This window comes from Acomys minous (genome assembly GCF_964271855.1).
Source record: "Acomys minous genome assembly, chromosome: 11".
Taxonomy (NCBI): Eukaryota; Metazoa; Chordata; class Mammalia; order Rodentia; family Muridae; genus Acomys; species Acomys minous.
Window position 1 is genome coordinate 81849602 of NC_140492.1, and position 20653 is coordinate 81870254.

The window sequence follows — 20653 nt, forward strand, 5'->3', positions numbered from 1 at the left end:
GCTGATATTAACGAAAGGGTCTGTGCTGCATGGCAAGAAAAGGTGACGTAGCATTAGAGGGTATCACCAATTTATACACACTGTGCTAGATAGTTTTTATTGTCATTTTACCATACCTAGAGTCACGTGGGAAGAGAGGGTGTTTATCGAGTAATGGACCAGGTAAGATTAATCTGTGGCAAACGTCTGTAGGAGACTGTCTTGGATAATGATTGATACGTGAAGACATCGCCGACTGTGGAGGGTACCATCTCTAGGCAATTGAGCTTGAACCTTATAAAATGCCAGTTGAGCGAGAGTCGGAGTGCAGGACAGCAAGCAGCCTTCCTTAGTGGCTGCTTCCGCTTTGTGACGCTGCTCTGGTCTTCCACAGGGCTGGTTTAATGGCATAGAAGTGTAAGTTGAAATAAGTAACTTTTTCACCTAAGTTGCCTTTGGTCATGGTGTTTATTATGGCAACAGGAAGTTAACTAAGATGCAAGAGACTCAGGAGTGCATGTTACATTCTTTTTCACTTAGCTTTTATAATAAATATACCTTTACATTTACATATATTGTCTAAAATTTTCTCTCTTTTCTCATTCAGCTTACACAAAACAGCAGCCAGCCTTCTAAGTCAGTAGATACTTTATAGTCTTCCTTCTGTTCCTGTCTTCCTCTGCCAACCTGTTTTGTGAAAGTCTTACGTGGACTCCCAGCAACATTTTGTTCAGGTTGTCTTCATGTTGAAATGTTTTAAATTCTCTGCATAAAGGTAAGCATTCCAAGACTAGACTCTCCTTCACTATTCTTTTCCATTCATTTTCTGTTACTCAAGTTCTATTTATCAATTTTTTTTCTAATCAAAGTTCCTTAGAAACATCTTTTCATGCATGCATATATTGTGATTTCTCATCTAGAATGTTCTTCCATTGTGGGGCACTTCTGGAAGGTGGAAGTCTAGCTTTTCCCTATAGCCTCTGTGCTTGGTACAAGAACGATAATTGCCTTTCTTAGTGGGGTCCCCGCTTTGCCTTATCTGAAGGAACCCTAGACTCGCTAAGGCGTGTCACATACCCCGCAGGGAAGATTACAGGACCAATCATTTCCTGATAAGTATCCTGTTCAGAAAGCACCTGGGATTCATGGGATACCACGCCTGTGCTAATAAGATGTCTTGGTGTCTTTGTTTTCAGCCAATGACATTTTAACCTCCTCCACCTATAAGACAATTAAGTACTGCTTTTCCCTCTTATGATAGGGCCGTTTTTGTTGCATGCAGTTTATGCATTCCTGTAAACTCTAGCCCCAGCAAATAAGACACAAGCACCCTCAAAACCCTCTCCACTGGCCAAGGTTTACAAATCCCTGATTCACGAATAAAGAGTTGGCTGGCTTGCTCTCTCCTTCTCTCCTCCAATGCAACCATTTAATACGCATTTATTCTAGGGAAGAATCGCAGCTGGATGGCAACAACGGAAGAACTGCATTGGCAGCTGATGGAGTTGGCTCCATCAAGAGGAGCTTGGTGCTGACCACTAGCAAAGCTCTTTGCTGTGCCTGAATCTCACTGCCCTAGCCATCGGGCATCTGCCTACTTCCTCTGTTGTGTTTACCACTGAAGTTTAGCAAAAGCTTGTGACACTTTTGGTATCATCGAAGGCTTTTGGAACTCCCGAGTTTCCATTGCCATCTGATACCAGCAATCTCAGTTTAAAAGAACTGTAACACTCAGTGGAAAACTCATTTTACCTCCTCTGGTGAGACCAGGAGCATTGCCTGGTGCATGGGCCTCACTCCGAGTGCTCTAAGCTGCCCCTGAGCAAGAAATGGAACCTTTCATTTCCAGGTCCCCCTGTACCTGTCAAGAAGCAAACAATGCCTGTACCTACCCACTAGATATGAAACCCAGGCCACTGGCAGGCTCAAAAGATATTCTATATCCTCTTTAAGCTTTATCATTTATTACCTATCATCTTTCATAGAAATGTCTGTGCTAAGAATTTTTTTCAATTACTCTTCATGCGTGTCTTGGAGGGGGTGGTGCCATAGTGAGCTTGGAGAGACCAGAGGACAAATCCGTAGGGCTGTTTCTTTCTTCGCACTGTCACATGGCTCCAAGGGATTAAGCTCAGTTCAGCAGGTTTCGGTAGCAAGTGAATCCTGTTGAGTCACCTGGCATCTTAATTCTTTAGTTGTTAGAATGTAGACCACAATGGCCAGGTTGTGGGTGTTTTGGACCAATTCTCTAAAAGTGTCGCTTTTGTTAAATGCCCAATATTATGGCAGCTGCCCAAGAAATTCTACAGTTTATTGAAGATGAAGGGAAGTAGTGAAGGAATTGTCTTCATAGGATTCAGTCTACAGCCACATCCTAGTGCTTGATTTGTGAAGTAATTGAGAGTGAGGATAATAAAGTTTGGCATTTGAATGGTTAAACTTATGAAGGTCGTACCTTCAGGATGTCTTTTCTAAAAACTCTCATTTGGTCAAACATTAAGACAGAATTAGATGATGAGATGCTGAAGTACGTTAAATAAATTCAGTGGATTTACGAGTAAGGTAGAATTTGTAGCTATTACGAAAAAGGACATAGTGAGATATGACTTTGCATTGTCTTAAATAAAACCCATCTAGAAACTGAAATTTATGTATGGATAGAGATATATATCAGCAGAAGAGTACATGTTTAGCCCATGTTAACTGAAAAGCACACATATACAAAAAAAAAAAATAAGAAAAGAAAAGAAGTCAAATTTCTTACTAATCAGGCATGCTGGCTCCCACTTGCAATCCCAGTGTTTTCAAAGTAGAGACAAGGAGGCTGAGGGTCTCATGCCAGTCTTGGCCACATTATCCAGATCAATCTGTATCGTGATGCAATTCATAAATTATCAAATCTACATAGAGGCTTTTCTCACTGGATTAGTTTTTTTTTTTTCTTCTGTCATTGAGGTAACACATCTTGACCAGAAACATCTTCTAGAAACCTATTTAACTTATGTTTTGATGGATAAAACTCAATGTTACCGGAGAGCCATGGCAGTAAGTTGCAGTCATGGCAGTAGGAACAACAGAGAACTTTCTTCTTCAAAACCAAGCACAAAGCACAGACTGAACTGGATATGGCAGGATGCTGTTTTATCTAGGGTTTCTATTGTTGTGATGAGGCACAATGATAAAAAAAACACACACACACACATTGGAGAGGAAAAGATTTATTTGGCTTACACTTCCACATTGTAGTCCAAACTAGAAGGAAGGCCGGACAGGAAGTCAAACAGGGCAGGAATCTGAAGGACAGAACTGATGCAGAGACCATGGAGGGGTGATGTTTACTGGCTTGCTCAGCCTATTTTTTTATAGCACCCAGGACCATTAGCCCAGGGATGGTACCACCCATGACGGCCTGGTCCCTTCCTCATCCCATCAATTACTACTTAAGAAACTGCCTTTGGACCTGCATAGAACTCGATCTTATGGAAGCATTTTCTTAATTAAGGTTCGCTCTTTTCAGATGGCTTAGCTTGTGTCAAGTTGACAGAAAGCTATTCAGCACAGTAGCTTTTAACCCCAAAGCAGATTCCTAGTGACACGTTTCCAACATCAAGGCCATACCACCTAAGTCTCCCCAAGCATCACCTCCAACTCTTGACCGGTTATTCAAATGTGCAAAACAATGGGAAATTTGTCGCATTAACTCTATCGTACCTACTTTCTTCTTGATTATTTCTCCTTTTTAATAAAAATATAGCAGAACATTTGTGGTAATATTTAATTAAGTATGCAGTTACAAACACTGCCTGAACCATTATGTCTTTCTATTAATAGATATTTATGAACTATTGACAGAGAAGTAGAAAAAAAATTTTTAAAAAAGATGGTTATATCGATTAAATTGTTAGAGAGAATACGTAGGTAGGAAATGAAAAAATAAGCACTAGAAACCGGGCCTGGCGGCGCATGCCTTTAATCCTAGCACTCGGAAGGCAGAGGCAGGTGGATTGCTTTGAGTTCGAGGAGGCCAGCCTGGTCTATGAAGCAACTCCAGGCCAGCCAGGGTTAACACAGAGAGACCCTGTCTTAAAAAAGCCAAAAACCAAAAACAACAACAAAAAAAAAAAAGAAAAGAAAGAAAGAAAGAAAGAAAAAAGTGAAACAGAAAAAAGAAAAATAAGCACCAATTTCTAGTGTTTCCTGTACAATATGGTATATATAGATAATGGTAGTCGTATATTTACATAATATAGGAATAAAGAACTATTAGCATTCTCAATCTAAGACTGCTAAATATTTGAGGATACAGATATGTTTCTCACCTTTGTAATATTGTCCAAGATATAGAAACACCACTTTTTAAGCCACAAATATATCTAGTAATTGCGCAATTTTACAAAAAAATAAATCTGCCTGGGCCTGTGAGATGACTCAATGGGGGAAAGGCAGGTTTTGATGAGCCTGAGCCTTCAAGTTCAATCCCTGTTCCCAAGCGGTAGTAGAAGAGCTTTGACTTCCATATCTAGTCATGTGCTCTCCAAGGCTCTGACGACCACACATGGATTGTGACACTCCCATCCTAACAAGTACATAAAATATAAGAAAAAGAGAATCCAACAAAGAAGCCTGCCATGAAACTATCGACTATATATAGAAAGTAAACTCTGCCTACTCTCCTCATGGGTAAATTGCTTCCCAAGTGTCATCACTATTCCTATTAGCTATGACTTTATTTGAAATTTATGCAGACCGACTCATTCCACATTTGTACTGGTAAGTTTTATATATTGATTTACCTGTCTCTGTGTCACTTAGAAAGAAGTTACTTTAGCACACAGTTCCGGAGGCTGAAGTCCTTGTCTCTAAAATTTCTCAGCTCCAAGGAACTCCTGGCAGACAACATCATCAAGAAACCATATGTATATGCAAGAGGGAGCCACCACCTGTGAGACAGGATGTCAGCACAAGTGCGAAGGGCTACAGTTTTTATTTTTATAACAATCCTTGCAAGAGATAACTCTGGAATCTAGAAGTGTCACCTTAATTACTTCCAAAGGAAGCTCCCAAAGAGCCAAGGACTTTCCAACAGGCTCTGCTTGTTCAAGGTCCCGCCATCTCTGAGAATCACCATAAAGTCAACATCCTGGCACATGAAACACTGGGGGCTGAGACACCGTCCATGAAGATGTTCTCCTTTGTTTCAACACTATGTATGAGACGCTTAGTTGCATGTCACATACAGAGGTTTAATTTCATTATTTCACTTTCACCATTTAAGTTATATCTGATCAATAATGCAAGTTATACACCGAGTCATCTGCTTATCAAGGCCTTAGTCCTTTCACTTCATTTAAAAAGTCGAGCTTATATATTCAACTATCAATATTTAACAATTTTTGGATTTAAAAACTCCTTTCTCTTCATTTTGAATAACTATACCTGTATACATTTAGAGAAGACATTGTTGGTTCAGAAAATATGGTAAACATAGCTAGTAGATTCAAACAAAAGTTTTCAAAACAGTTATCACAAACTTCATATCCATCAGTCTATAATACTTTGGTTCAATATAAAATATGAATATTTTATAAGCTTGAGTATTGATCTTAATCCTGACCAGCCATGGACGTTTTATTTTCTGTGCACCATAAATTACAAAAAACAGATGTTCATAAAAGACAGGTATGTAAAATTTTGCTAAATTCCCATTTTTCATAAGAGTGCCTTTATTCTGTGATTACATGCCTATGTATTAATTTTTGATATTTGTTTTCAATGAAGTAAATGTAACTAATCATTCAAAACAAGAAGAGTTTGACCCTCCTGATACTGTTTATTTTATCCCTACGCAGTATCACAAACACTTTCAGCTAGACCCAGAGCTTTCACCCAGTTAGGAAGAGTCATTTTTAATGTTTTACTCAAAGCCCCAGAGCAGAACAGAAAACAATACATATTCATAAACAAACAAAATTAGAAGTCAGTGTTCTGAAAAAGAAGTGCTCGAAAAACACGCTGATTTTAAGCTTTACAGAACATATCATTTTACTCAGTGTAGGAGGTGAAGACAAGAGGCAATTTATTCTGCAGCTGGTTTCAAAATAAACACAGCGAAGAAAGATAAGGAGTGAAAGAGGGATAAATCCTCTGGTAGCAGGGTTGATGGACAGACAGGCGGCCATTAACAATGCTGTTGCCTTTGTAAGTGCAGAGTGATGTGGAGATACCCTGGCATTTATACTGTAGACATGGCCCTTAAAGACTTTACACCTCCAATTCCTTAGAATTATCAGCTATCTCCAGCCTGTCAGTCATTCCAGCAATCTTAGATTTTTAGCTTGCAGGCCAGGCAGATTATTGACAAAGCAATCCTGGGTGATACAACACGCGCTGACAAACAACAGTGAGAGGATTGTGTTTACCACTTTTCGCTGCTCCGGTTCAGCTAAATTAATTCTTAACACTGAACGTAAACTTCCTCTTGATAACCATTCGCTCCCTACCCATGTGGCCTTGCTACCCGGTACTAGCCTCCGTTGAAAGTGTAATAGAACTCTGATGAAAGTAATTTAATCTAGTAGGGACTAATAGAAGTGACGAAGGTGCCTGTCTCTGCCTCAAGCTGGCTAATAAGGGCATCTGTAAGTAAAAACCTTGGGATAGGATAGAGTTAAGGATTTGACTGATGTATACTTAAGTAGGAGCTTTTAAAATGAGGCCTTCCAATTCTGTCCTTAATTCACCCGGCACCCTCAGAGTTTGAGCACACAGTCTCTGAGACTTGATTTCAAAATTAAAGATCAGAAGTAAAAGAAAAAAATAAACACAAAATAAACAAATAACAGTACTTTTCAGAAAAATCGTCTGAGGGTATTTTTGGACAGAGTGTACTTTTGCCCATAGGGAGGTCTAGCATGGGATATGACCTCTGAAAACTGGAAAACAGAGCGTTTGAAGAAAGACGGAAAAAAATCTATTTTTTTTTTGAGGGGAGGCCAGGTACTGAGGTATTCTTTGTTTTATTTGTTATTTTAGGTATTGGTAACTTTCAGGGCGAGTTTTTTGGATTCTGTTAATTTTAAAGTGTATGTTTTATATTAAATCACTAACAGCATAAGTGCCATGTGTAAGTTGTTACATTGAACTCATTTTTCTGGTCTCATAGTTAGCATTTTTTAAGCTAATTTTCATAGCGTTAGACTAAAATTCCCAAGTTTCTCATGGAGAATTCCAATGCTGTCATAGTATACGAAAATATGTCTTTCAAAAGCTTTTGAAATATCTTTAGATGTACATTTCTTTACAGAATTGCCTGAACTTCATAAAGTTAACATGAGCATTGATTTGCTTGAAATCTAAAACTTAAGTAAAACTTCCAAGTAGCGAATTTTATACAATATATGAATATGCTTGACTAAAATTCACATTTTATACAGAATCTCAGTGCAATAAATAATTAAATTTCAAAGTCAACTAAAATAACTTTATTAAAATGTGAAAATCAAAGAAGTCTAGTAACATACTAAACTCCACTACTTTCTTTCGTCTCACTTTCTTTTTCTTCTTGGTTATATCAAGAGTAATTTATTTCTGTGTTGATTAAAGATACTATTCTTTGATTTACTTTTAAATGGGCCTTGGGTAACATGTCCTCCCACTTACCCCCACATGCACACATTCAGTAACTGACCTCACTGTTTTTTCTTCTAAAGACCCCGTGGATTGTGTCCATCAGCCTTTTATTTCCTGTGGTTTGGTCTCTGGAAATTTGCATAACTAAGCTCTTCAGGGAGAGAAGCTACAGTATCATCTTCAAGACTTTTTTTTCTAGGAACCTGACTGAAAAACTATCATTTCTCTTCTTTCCCTTTTTCCTTCTTTATAGATTTAATGAATTCATTATTAACTACATATATACAAATTATCAATATGTTCATTCATTGATTATCCATTGCCTGGTAGAGTATACAACTCAGATAAATGGATCTTCATTTTGTCCAGTGTGTATCTATATTGAGTGACTGTCATCAAGCACTGTGGCAACATGAAAGTGCCAGTGTGAGCAATATCAGTTAGAACATACTAAAGGTAAAGGTAATAACTTTGGGATTGCATTTTTAACAGGACTTACCATATTTACCCCAAAGGCAATAATTCGTGATGAGATTAACAGGTGTTTACCTTCAGGAATTCTTAGGAAAGTAGGTTTAAAAAAAAAGAGGTAAAATTTACTGGGGCAAATAATTCAATCCTCTAAACCTCTATGTAACATAGAGAATATTATGACAATTATCACAATTCTATAGAGAGAAATAACAAAGCAGAAATAAAATAAAGGTCTTTCCTGAGATCGCAAGGCTAGAAAATGGTGAGACTAAGATTATGAACCAGGAAATTTGATTTTTGGATACAAACATAAATTTTACAAATTGTTTTCATAGCAAAACTCTTAAAAATAGCGAACCTTACGTAAATCAATAAGTCGAAGTTCTGAAAATATATTAGAGTAAAAAAACACCAAAATTAAGTAATTCAGAATCTTTTTTTTCACAAATCATTGTGAAAAATGATTTTCACAGTCTTTATACCTTTATAAGAAATATCAAATATGAATTCTTTCTATCAAATAGAATAACGACGGGTTTCAAATCTTTTTCCTAACCCCATGTAGGACATTTTGGAAAAGGTTTTAGCCACCCCTGTTCAATTAAAACCTTCATTTCCATAAGTCCCCTGCACTGCATTGCAGGCATTTGATGGCATGAATAATCGTGTCTTCCTAATAGGAGTCCCGATAGCTTCCCACCCATTCTTTCTTCATTTCCTGTGTACAAGTCTTTTGAGACAAGCCAATTGAATAAAACTGTTCTGCCAGCCAATGGGGGAAAAGACATGATCATCACCTGAGTTAGAGTAAAAGCCAGATGATGCATTTTCTGTCCGGGTGTGTTCTTTCTTTCTAGCACATCCTCTTGATGAAAAGTCAAATTTACCTTATCCAGACACATCAGTTATGATGGTCGTCTCCTTCTTTGTCACCCTGAGCTTATTTATAACAATATATACTCATCTAAGAGTACTGTTTTTTCTGAGTCATGGATCCTTCTTGTGAAATAAAATATTACATAAATCTTATACAGTAGTGTTTATGCATGATTGGAACAGGTCTAAATTGTATGTTTTCTCTGATTCACACTGACCTTTCAAAAACTTCTCTTTGGGCTGGCAAGGGGGCTCAATGGGTAAACGCACATGCTACTAAGGCTGACAACCTGAGGTCAGTCCTCAGGACCGACATGTTGTAGGAAGAAGATTCCACACCTTGCAAATCTCTCTCTCTCTCTCTCTCTCTCTCTCTCTCTCTCTCTCTCTCTCTCTCTCCACCTCTCTCCCTTTCCTCTCTCTCCTCTCTCTCTCTCTCTCTCTCTCTCTCTCTCTCTCTCTCTCTCTCTCTCTCTCACACACACACACACACACACACACACACAATACATAAGCAAAAGAATGGTTTTAGCACAGAGACAGGCTCATGCTACTTCCGGACTCTTATTGTGGACTCAGGTTCTGCCTTCCTCAGCACCACACTTACTGCGTGATGTTGATGACACTTTGCTTCATTTTTTCCTCTTGATTAAATCAGTTATTCATTCCTCATATTAAAAAAAATAAATTAGAACTTAAAGTAATAGTGTTTCTTTAAACTTCACTCCAAAACATATTTGTCTTTTTCTGGAAAGCATTTAAGTTCCCTGACGTAGGAATCCAGTCTGAGTCACAATAGGCCAGGTTGTCCTGTTTCCTTGGGCTGTTCTCATAGTGAAAACCTGGACTTTTGTTGTTATGTGATTGATAGCCATCAGGGATACTGGCTAGATAGCCTTTAGAACAGTGGTTCTCATCCTGTGTGTTGTGACTCCTCTGGAAATGGCTCTTTCACACATGTCACTTAAGACCATTGGAAAACACAAATATTTACATTATGATTATATAAGTAGTAAAATTGCAGTTATGAAGTAGAAACAAAAAATAATCTTATGGTGTGGGCCACCACACCATGGAGAACTGTATTAAAGTGTCAGAGTATAAGGAAGATGAAGAACCACATCTGGGTTTATCTTGTTTGTAACATTACTCTTGCCCTGACATGAGGTTATATTTTTTTGGAAAGGAAGCTAACAATGAAGCATTTCATGATACTGGATGAACAAGACATCCAGAGAACACTTATGTCTGCTAATTTTCATTGCTTGTTAAAGATGGCATTTATCAGATCTCTTCATTGAAAAGTCTCCATTTTTTTTTTAAAACTTACCTTAGATTTGAAATGTATCATACTAAGAGGAGAGGAATTACTGACACTTATTAGGAGGGAAACTGTTACAGACATTACTCATTTGTTGTTCCTCTCTTTCAGGAAGTGAGTTCTAATGTAATGAGTGGTCTCTTAAGTGTGAAGAGGGCCTCTTAAAATGTGTTTGTGACACTGGCAGAATACTTGGGATGTAGTGAACATTTGATAACTTCTTGCTGTTTGAAGAAATTTTTTTTCTATAAAATAAAGTGTCACAGATTACACATGCTTCTAATTTAAAAAGGCTAAACCTCCAAAAGTGGTTACAATATTTCAGTATTTATCAGAAAAATTTTAAACCCACACTTAAAATATTGATAGAATGAATACAATAACTCTACAACAATTGTCAAAGGTAAATTTTTATTTACTAAATTCCTTTGACATTTACTGTCTTTTGAACTGTGTAAGAAGAAATTGACTATAATGTGCTACATTAGCTACTAAATGTAAAAATATGTCAGTTTACTTAATATCAATATGGAATATTGAGAACAGTTTTACCAAAATAATATATTTACTATACCTTGGCTATATCTAAATTTAAAATCTCTCTGTAAAGACACCTATGGATATATCTTTTAAAACTAGTTACTGCCAGTGATTAGTCCACAAATATGACAATTTACTTTGAAGAGTGCCCAAGAGATAGTATACATTTGTCTTAATTAATAGTCTCTGTACCTCAATTAGATTTCAAAAAGTAAAACAATGCCAATCTATTCATACACAATTCTATGTTTTTGTATTCATTAGTATGGCAACACAAATGTATACATGTAAACATTTTTATGCATGAAACTGAAGAGCCTGATGCCTGTATTATATGGTATAATAAAGAAAATATGTAGCACAAGGCTAGTCAGGAGGAATATTTTCCATGTTTCTAACCTCTGAGTAATTCCTGGTGCGATCAGCGACAATGAAAAAAAAAATGCTATAAAGCCTTTTAAAGCAATACATGTTGAATGTTCAAAGAAGAGGCATCTGGCTGCAAACATGATAATTTGAATGTTTAATTATTTATAGGATTCCAACAGTTGAGTTCCTAAAAATCTTTCTGTGAAATTATCTCTGTGTAAATTGGTGATACCCCATAGCACCACTTCATCTTTTCTCGCAGCCATGCAGCACAGATTTTTTTCATTAATATTAGCCTTCACTTAAGGGGCTGGATTCAACAAAGTGATCTAGAGCATCATAATGACTTTTAGAGTTGAGAGAAGATGAAGGAAACAATAAATACCCCCACCTTATTAAGATATGTCAGTCATGGCAGCCCTGAGCTGTTTTATATTTGGTTTCCCCACAACACATTGCGGTTCAGGCAGAAGCCCAGGGAGGCACTCCAGAGAAACACATAATGAGGTCAGATGGAAAATCTTGCCTTGTTTCAGATATGAATTCAATCCATCGTCTCTTTCATGTGAGATGGTATTCACGGAAGTAAAGCTGCCAACGTGTCTTAACTTCACTGACACTGAAAATCCTCTCTCCTTTAGTGCTTTAGTTAGTGCTCTTAGCCCCCATCTGAACAAAAAGGACATTGTAGAGATGGCCACAAGTTAAAATCTAGTTAAGTCTGAATATTCATTTTTTTCCATAACTATGGCACAGTCAGGTATTTTGGCCTTATAAAATATAAATAATATAAATCACTGCTGGGCTACATCATTTTCTGTTGTTACTGTATATGTCTTTCAAAACCTACCATAATGTAAATTTGCCAGAAGAAGATGAAGGTATAAAAGTGTAGAGGAGACAGGGGTGGGGTGGAAAGAATGAAATAATAACGGTTTTACTTTTTCAAACCCACAACATTGGCATTTAGCTGTCATGACGAGGCTCTTCACTTCAAAAACCAGCCTCTAGATCCACTCCGGGTGATGCTGTCATGTCAGTGCACATGTCAACAGTGTGTTCCCAGGTGTTTTGTGTAACTCTTTGGGGGAAAAAGCTGGAAGAAATAAATTAGTATTATTTAAATTAAAACTGCTCGTATTAAAAATAACAATTTGTGTTTCTTACTATTGTATATAGTTGTTCTCTTAGTTGTAAGTAAAACTGACTCCAATAATTATTCACTCTTAATAAAAGAAGGGTCCCCGATGGTGCAAATATGGCTTTTGTGGGAAATGACAAGGAATTTGTGGAAATGTGCTATGAAATTGTAAAATATTAATGCTCTTTTGAATATTTATTCCATTCTCAGAAGAGATCTGTGTATGAAATTTTAGCCTTGTGTCTTTTAAAAAAAAAAGTTCCTAACCATAGAGTTCCCTTCATCTAGCGCTGCTGTGTCTTTCTTACTTTGTGAAGAGCATGTTCATAGGGATGGAATAAAAATAAACAAAGGCTGAAAAATTAGCATGGTTCCTGCAGTTAGCTCAGGAGTCCTCCTTTAGCCTTTAAGGGGCTAGGGTTTCTGCCTAACCTAGTCTCTACTCTGTAGAAACTTTGTTTCATCATCTTTAAACATGGACAAAACAATGTATCTCTAGTCACTTTTCTGTTGATACTATAAACTATTCAACATTGTTTTTATGAGCAACAACAGACAATGTTGCCTCCTCTCTGTGCCTACTAAAACGGAAGTACTAAACCGAAAAAAGAGTGTGTAAGAGCTCCTCCGGTCTCTCATTTTCCTTAATGAAGTCACAAATGTATCATGTTGTCCTGTAATCATCATGCTCTCCCACATGATCTATCAGAAAACACTATGGACACGAGTTGCAGAATTCACTATTAATGAATCTAGTTTGGGGGACATGTTGGAAATATAGGAGGAGTTTGTTTTCCCTTTACCCCAGTAGAATTAATGTCACTTTTCATTTTTAAATGGCCACTAACTGGTAATTATGATTGTCTTGTGAATAAAATCTGAATTGTAAATTATTCTTCAGTGTAAAAGTACTGAAGATGACTTACTAAGGGGAAGTAAATCCATCTTCTGAAGAATATAATTTATGTTCCACAAAGTTGTAGTACACACACAATTCCATGGATTTTTCTTTTGTCACTCTTCACAGAAATGTACAAATGTCAGTGTTGTCAGGAGCTCACACTGACTTTCTGATGAGATGGTTTATTTCTTGAGAATATCTATCAGCTTTAGAATCTTTATACCTTGGTAGAAATCCATGTTAAGAATGAAAATGTAATAGTCACAATGAAGAATGGGCAAAGCCAAGCGATGCTCAGTAAAAAAATTAACTTTATATGTTTATTATTTTCTTCTTACTGAGGTATTCTCCCAAATTGCCAGATTTTGATTTTATAAGTGTTCAGTAAGCATGGTGGGAAGAAATACCTATTTAGTACTGCAAATACCACATATTCTATTCTCCTTCAACCTTGATAAATATTTATGTTTTTAAACTTTTCCACAGTGCTGGAGTACTTTATGTCAACTTGACATATGATACAGTTATCTGAGAGAAGAAAAACCCAGCTCAGAAAATATCTCTTTCGTCTTGATTATTTGATTTATTTCTTCTAATATTTTTATAATCTTTTTTGAAAATGGGATTAACATTTTCTTTCTTTTAATATGGTTTTAATAATTTTATCTTTTCTATTTTATTCTCTGTCACTCCTGCTAAGTATTTGTCATATTTTTCAAAGCAAGTTATATTGGTTTAACTATTTGTTGTTTTGTTCAGACAAAACATTCTGAAGGAACATTGAGATCATTTTTCAGCCACATTACATGGTGGGACTTGTCAGGAATGGGGTTGGATGGGCTCCCTTCTGGAATGGGGTTTGGATTAAGTTTAAAGGGGTTGAGGCTGAGGCAGTAAGGGTAGGCTTAGTCTTTGGCAGGGTGGAGTCAATGAAGAAAGTATGGGGCTAAGAGGTATCCACGGAGAATGGCACTCAGATCTTCCCTCCTCTACTTTGTTTCTCTAAAGTGGACTGCGATGTTTCTTCTTGATAAGCACCTGGGTATTGCTGAACAGGAACATCTCAACAATGCCCTTGGAGAAGCCAAAGGACTGGTAAGTGACTTCAGAGATGCCAATAGGCCAATAACGCTGGTAACACTAACACTGACATCAATTTGAGGGACAATGTATGCTAAAGATTGAGTCCAACCTGAACAACTTAGTGCACTGGCAAGCTGCCTTCAGTGTGAAAAGCACCATCTTGCTGGATCTATTTAAAACATGGGCAACCATGTCTGACATGAGTCTTCCTGACTTAGACAGCAGATAAGCCAACATTAAAGCACTCCTATCTCTCCATGAACGCCTCATCTTCCACCCCCACAGTGTGGGGGGGGGGTGGTTAGGCAGCGAATGGCAGCTATGATTACCTAGGCTTAGTCCTGTTCTCCTTGGACACTAGTTCTGTGAACACAGAGCTGGGTAGGAGCTCCTGCTAGTCTAAGTGGGGAATCTCCAGAAACAGCACCAACATCTACTTGCTGATGGACCCTAAGCCCCCAAAGCCAAGGTTTCCATTGGTTCCTAAAGATTCCATACACCCTTCCCTTCTTACTCACATTACATAGATAGTCTTAGAGAGGCAGGAATAACAGTGAAAGACATAGGCTGCACCAGTGGAGTACAGGTGAGGCTAGGGCTGGCACAGTACTTTGGATCAAGGTAGGGGGTTTTCTAAGAGCAGCCCACTTGCTCCCCCAGCATACATCCACACCACACATTTGCTTTTATCTTCACAGACACCCTTGGAATGATATTCCAGGTGGTAAATAAGACTGTGTTTTGTATTTTCATATGAGAGTACTATCTCCTCTTCACAAAGAAAAAGATATTCTCACACAGATGAGCCAATAGTCTACAGACATGACAGGCAGAAACCTACAAGATGGTCACATACTTTTTTTGTAAGTTCAAATTTATTAAAGTGTTTTATGACTTAGTATTCATTTAACTGTTTTCTTGATAAATTGACAAACTATATAGAATCCCTTTTCTCCTGAAAAATTCTGTTTTTTGCACTAGTGTATATTTTGTTTAATAGTATAAAGACTTTGGTTTTAAATTGGCTAGTATCTTTCTTTTGCTTTCAAGATGAATTGTTTTTCTTGGATCTAGAGTTAGTCTTTTGTAGATATCACATAGTCGAACTAATAAATTGTAGAAATCTCTGCTTTTTAAGCTGGATTATTTATTTTACTTCTATTTCCTTTAATTTCTATTGAGAAAAGTTTAATTTTTGTCTCTTTATTTTCCCTTGTATATTCTCTGTTTTTTCTCACTAATTTCTTCCAGCATTTTTTTTTCTGTTATACTTAGTTGCCTATAGAATGCTAGAACTACTGCACATAAATTTTAGAAAGAATGAGACAAAAATTAAAAAGGTAAACAAACTGGAAAAACGAATTAAATCAAAGGGATCTGGGCATTCACCATAATTATTGAGTTTAAAAAATTGAACTGATCAAAGAAATAAATTAATTTATAAAATTAAATAAAAATAAATACATCTGTGAGTACTTTTTATAATGAATGTGAACGTATAGCATTAGTTTCTATTTCTACTACTACTGCTCCTGCTGCTGCTGCTACTACTACTACTACTGTAAATTACTGGCTTTAGTGGCTCCAAATAATGCAACTTCGGCCCAGGACTTTTGTCTGGATCATGTCTCACAGTACTAGAATGAGGTAATACTCTGCTTTTCCTGAAAGCTCCACTAGAACATGTTGAACTCGTTGTGTTTTTCTTTCTTTTTCAAAAAGATAAGTTCTGCAGCTTCTAGAAGCTATTCACGTTCCTTCATTTATAGACCCACCCTCGTTGAAAGTCTGCTTGTGATTTAACTCTTGCCTATGGCTCAGGTACTGATTCTCTTGTTTAACACTATAATTCCCCTTTAATAAGACAACAAACATTCCTATAACTTTAAGAAATCATGGGTTTCCATTGGGTCTATTCAGATAATCAATAATAATTATATATCAAACCCCCGTAATGCCAAGCATGCACCCTTTTTAGTATGAGTGATGACACATTCATAGTTTCTGTGGATTGGCACATAGTTTTTATTAGGGAGATTACTAAATAAAATATAACTACAACATTATAGTATACAATCTGAAGGCAAGCAACAAAAAGATGTAATGGTCCTGTAGTGATCAGATTAATGTTGTCACAACAGCAGCTTAGATAAAAATATATTTTGAATGTAATGTTTTTTTTTCTAGAAAATAAAAATCTATCTTCATTTAATTGAGGTTATAGTTTAAGCAGAGGTCTTAATTTCGTCTGCTCCCCTGCCAAAAGACGCCTGAGGCCTTTCTTTCTGATTTTTGTATGAATATAAAAGTGTGGTAACAAGCCATTAGTGCCCAATTTCAGGCCTTTATAATTTTAAATATTATATTTCTTAGCAAATTAAGGATTCATAAAAATAGGTTTACTGCTTGAACTACAAATGTAGCCAAAGGCACACTTATATTTTGTGAAAGTATTGTTTCAAAACATTGTATGTGTCATTTTCACTGTAATATAAAAATCTCTCCGCATACAGACCAGAGTTTAATGTCAGGGCATAGCATATAACTATTTGAATCAATAAAATTGAAGCATCAAGTACTCAAAAATAATCCACTAGGTAGATTACCTGCTATTTAACATTTTCATTGAAGCAACAGGAACATATACATCATTAAATAAGTAGTCAGAAGTTGTTGAATTCCTAGTGGCCAGTCTGTATAATCCAATTTATTTACTAAAAGAATACATATTTATAAAGAAAATTATAATTAAAGTATTTTCATTGATATTATTATCTATATCATTAGAATATGTATACTATATATTTGCTCCCAAGAGGCTCAAATATATTCTTTTTTATTATAGACTCTAATTTTTAAAAATGCTCTATTATCAAGATTTAGTAGATTGCAGCCTAATGCAGAGGATGAAGAAAAGGTCAGACATTCAGAAAAAGTTCAATAAAAATCTTTTCTTTGAGATCTTAGATATTTTCTAGTAGAGAAACTGCAATCTTGAGAATAAAAACTCTTCCAGAGCAATGCACAATTAGGAAGTATGTGTGAAGTAAAAAGATCATGGTGACTGTCTCTGAACTTTATCTGAGGAGGTAAATTCTATTGTTTTCCATCAGAAACCATAGGGACCTTACTGAAGGGCTAAATATTGTTGGTGTTTAAAGTTTAACTACTTAATTTTTGGATCTTGCACAGATCCATGAAGGTAGTATTTACATAAAATAACTTCACATTGCAAACTTTTACCTTTAAATTTTTTTTCAATTTGTTCAATTTACATCCCAATTGTAGTTTCCTTCCTCACCACCTCCTTATCTGACTCTCCCTCCCTCATACCCTCTCCCTCCCTCCCCTGGTCCTCAGAAAGGGGAGCCCTCTTCACCTAACAACATCTCTGGCCTCAGCCTATCAAGTCTCATGTGGACTGCCTGCATCCTCTTCCTCTGTTGTCTGACAAGGCTACCCCACCAGAGGGAAGTGATCAGCATGTGGGAGCCAATATCCATGTTCGAAGCAGTCACTATTTCTCCTATTATGGGATGTGCAAGGAGACTGTGATTCCTATCTACTACTACTGAGTGGAGGTTCTAGGTTCACACCATGCATGGTCTTTTGTTGGTGTAGTCTCTGAAACATCCTCCTCCTCTACCTGAATTTGGAATTTTGTTTGTTTGTTTGTTCTGAAACAGTTACCTTGTGTATCATTGGCTGTCATGGATTTGCTTTGTAGACCAGTCTGGCCTCACCGAGACCTGCTTGCCTCTGCCTCCCTAAGGGCTGGGATTAAAGGTGTTTGCTACCACACCTGACTGCAAACTTTTTAACTTTTAAAGATGTTTTTAATTGAACTCAAATTATGTTACCTTCACCATTATTATTTTTTGTTCAGCTCCTACCAGCTAGCATCACTGGAAACTCTCCCATGTCTTTCCCCCTCCAGTTGATGGACTTGATCACACACACACACACACACACACACACACACACACACACACACACGACAAATCTCAGTGAACACTATCTTAAATATATATAGAACCATAGAAATCTCATTACATTCAGTAACAAAAATAGAATTACCCAGTATCCCTACTCCTTTTCAGTATAATGCTAGAAACACTAGCTAAAGCAATAATGTAAAAGAGAAAAACTAAAGTGATTCATATAAGAAAAGAAGGAATCAAATTATTCAAACTCAGATAATGTAATATACATCACAAATTAAAAAAAACACAAGAGAAAGCTGCTAGAAACAGTCAAGAATTTTAGCAAAGTGGCAGAGTGCAAAATCAATGAACAAAAGTGATGAAGATTTTCTATGCAACAACAGCAAACAGACTGAGAAGGAAATTATAGACAACTTCTACTTATGAAAGCATTAATGACAATACATTGTCTTGATATAAATTAACTAAAAAGGTAAAACACTTATATAATGAAAATTTTAGCCCTCCAAACAAAGAGATTGAGATACTAGAAAATGGAAAGAGATCTTATGTTCATAGATTGGTAGTTTTAATGTTGTCAAAATGACCATCCAACCAAATCAATGTACTGATTCAGCACAATTGCATTCTCAATCAAAATACCAACAACATTATTTGTAGAAGTAGAAAAATAATTCTAAATTTGGTATGGTCATATGGTATGAAAACCACCTTAATTTCCAAAGCAACCTAGGATATTGTAAGACCAAAAGGCTTCTAACAATCTACTGGGGGGAGGAAGAAGCCCAGAGAATAGGAGAAAATCTTTGCCAGTTACAAGTTTGTCAGAGAATGAATATTCACAATGTACAAAGAACTCTAAAACAATAATAAAAGAGTCAATGACCAAATTAAAAAACAGTCCAGAGACCTAAGCAGAATTCTTGATAAAAAAAAAATGGCTAAGAAAGAGTTTATATGAAAGAAAATGGTGATCTAAATTTATAATTTAATTTGAGATAAAGAATATTATATAAAATTAGAAAAGCAGACTTTGTATTTTGTAAGGATCATTTAAATTAATTAGTCCATTCTGTCTAACATTGCTTATTAGTATTTGGGTTTGCACAAAGTCTTATGTTAGAGCCAAGAACACATATTTCTTCCTATATGTAATTGAAAATCTGATAAGGAGAAGAGAGAAAAGAAGCAACCAGCTACAAAAATTTAGAAACTGTTAAATTTAAAAAGTTGTATAATACCACATAACGAATTAAAGCAGAAGTTAGGAAGCCACATTGCCAACATGGTAAGATATACATCAATGTGCAATAAGTGGCATTCAAATATTGGTGGCAACCACCAGCTGTCTAAATGGATTGAGTGGCCACTAAATAGAAGGGAAAGGCTCCAAGAGATGATGACATCAAAATAACTTGAACAGTGTGGATAATAGAAGCAGGCTTCAGAGGTGGGAAGAACACATGTATTGGAAAATGCACATACATCATCATGTATGTAAGAGAAATGTTGAGAACCAAGTTGGAGTGTTAAGGCTGGAGACAGAAGACATCTAGGTAGTTGAAGAAAAATCATGCCTTATAAATACTGATGAGGGGTGTCACTTTTCTTTGTCATTCTGCTCAATAGTGGTGGATAATACATGTGCAAAACCACATGCTGGGGAAACAAAAAGACACGATTGCCAGGCATATAATTAAAATTTTGAGGCCATAAACACTTAAGGTGAACAATACCACATGGAAATTAGAATAAGAAAAATTTCCCCAGAAATTTCAGAAGATACATAGCATTACAAGGAACCTATAGAACTGTTACAATATTATGCCATCAAAATGACCAGAAGGCTTTTCTAGTCACAGGAAGATCTTCATCGACAACTCTAGACATAGCATTAAAGGGTGTGAACAACATGTGGAAAGAACTATTCATTGCAGGTAGCCAGCACTGTAAGTGGGTATCCCCCAGAGTCATCTTCTTTGGGAACAATGTGTCCTTACCTTATGTTCTCTGCAGTCTATGAGCCTGATGTTGGAGAAGTCAAAAGTCTTAATTAGTTGTGGATGATAATATGGGAATTAAGAAGACCTGTATTCTATCCTACAGCTTACATGTTAAATGGTTACTGTTAAAATTTCACATTACTGTTCAGGTACACAATTGTGAAATTTTTATGCAAATATATTTTATATTTGAGTATATTCTCAACAGAATGGGTTACTATCCAAACCAAAGAGGCTGCCCAAGATTTTATATAAAACTTTATTCAATTAGCTTCCCCCTGCCTTTTTTGGGGATTAAAGTCATGTGTCACCATACTCCGGCCAGGATAAGTATATTTTTCTGTTCTTGAAAATGTGTTTTTATGACTGAGGGGGACCTCCTCCACCACTATA

General features: G+C 36.4%; 1 long non-coding RNA gene across 1 annotated transcript in view; it reads left to right on the top strand.

Moving 5' to 3' along the window:
* The first annotated feature begins 599 nt into the window (after positions 1–599).
* The window catches only part of LOC311609299, a 23088-nt gene continuing 3034 nt past the window's right edge, over positions 600–20653 (top strand). Inside the window, exons 1-3 of the long non-coding RNA XR_014783346.1 lie at positions 600–754; positions 14239–14325; positions 16036–16134. This is a non-coding gene — a long non-coding RNA (uncharacterized lncRNA). The remainder of the gene's footprint in view (positions 755–14238; positions 14326–16035; positions 16135–20653) is intronic.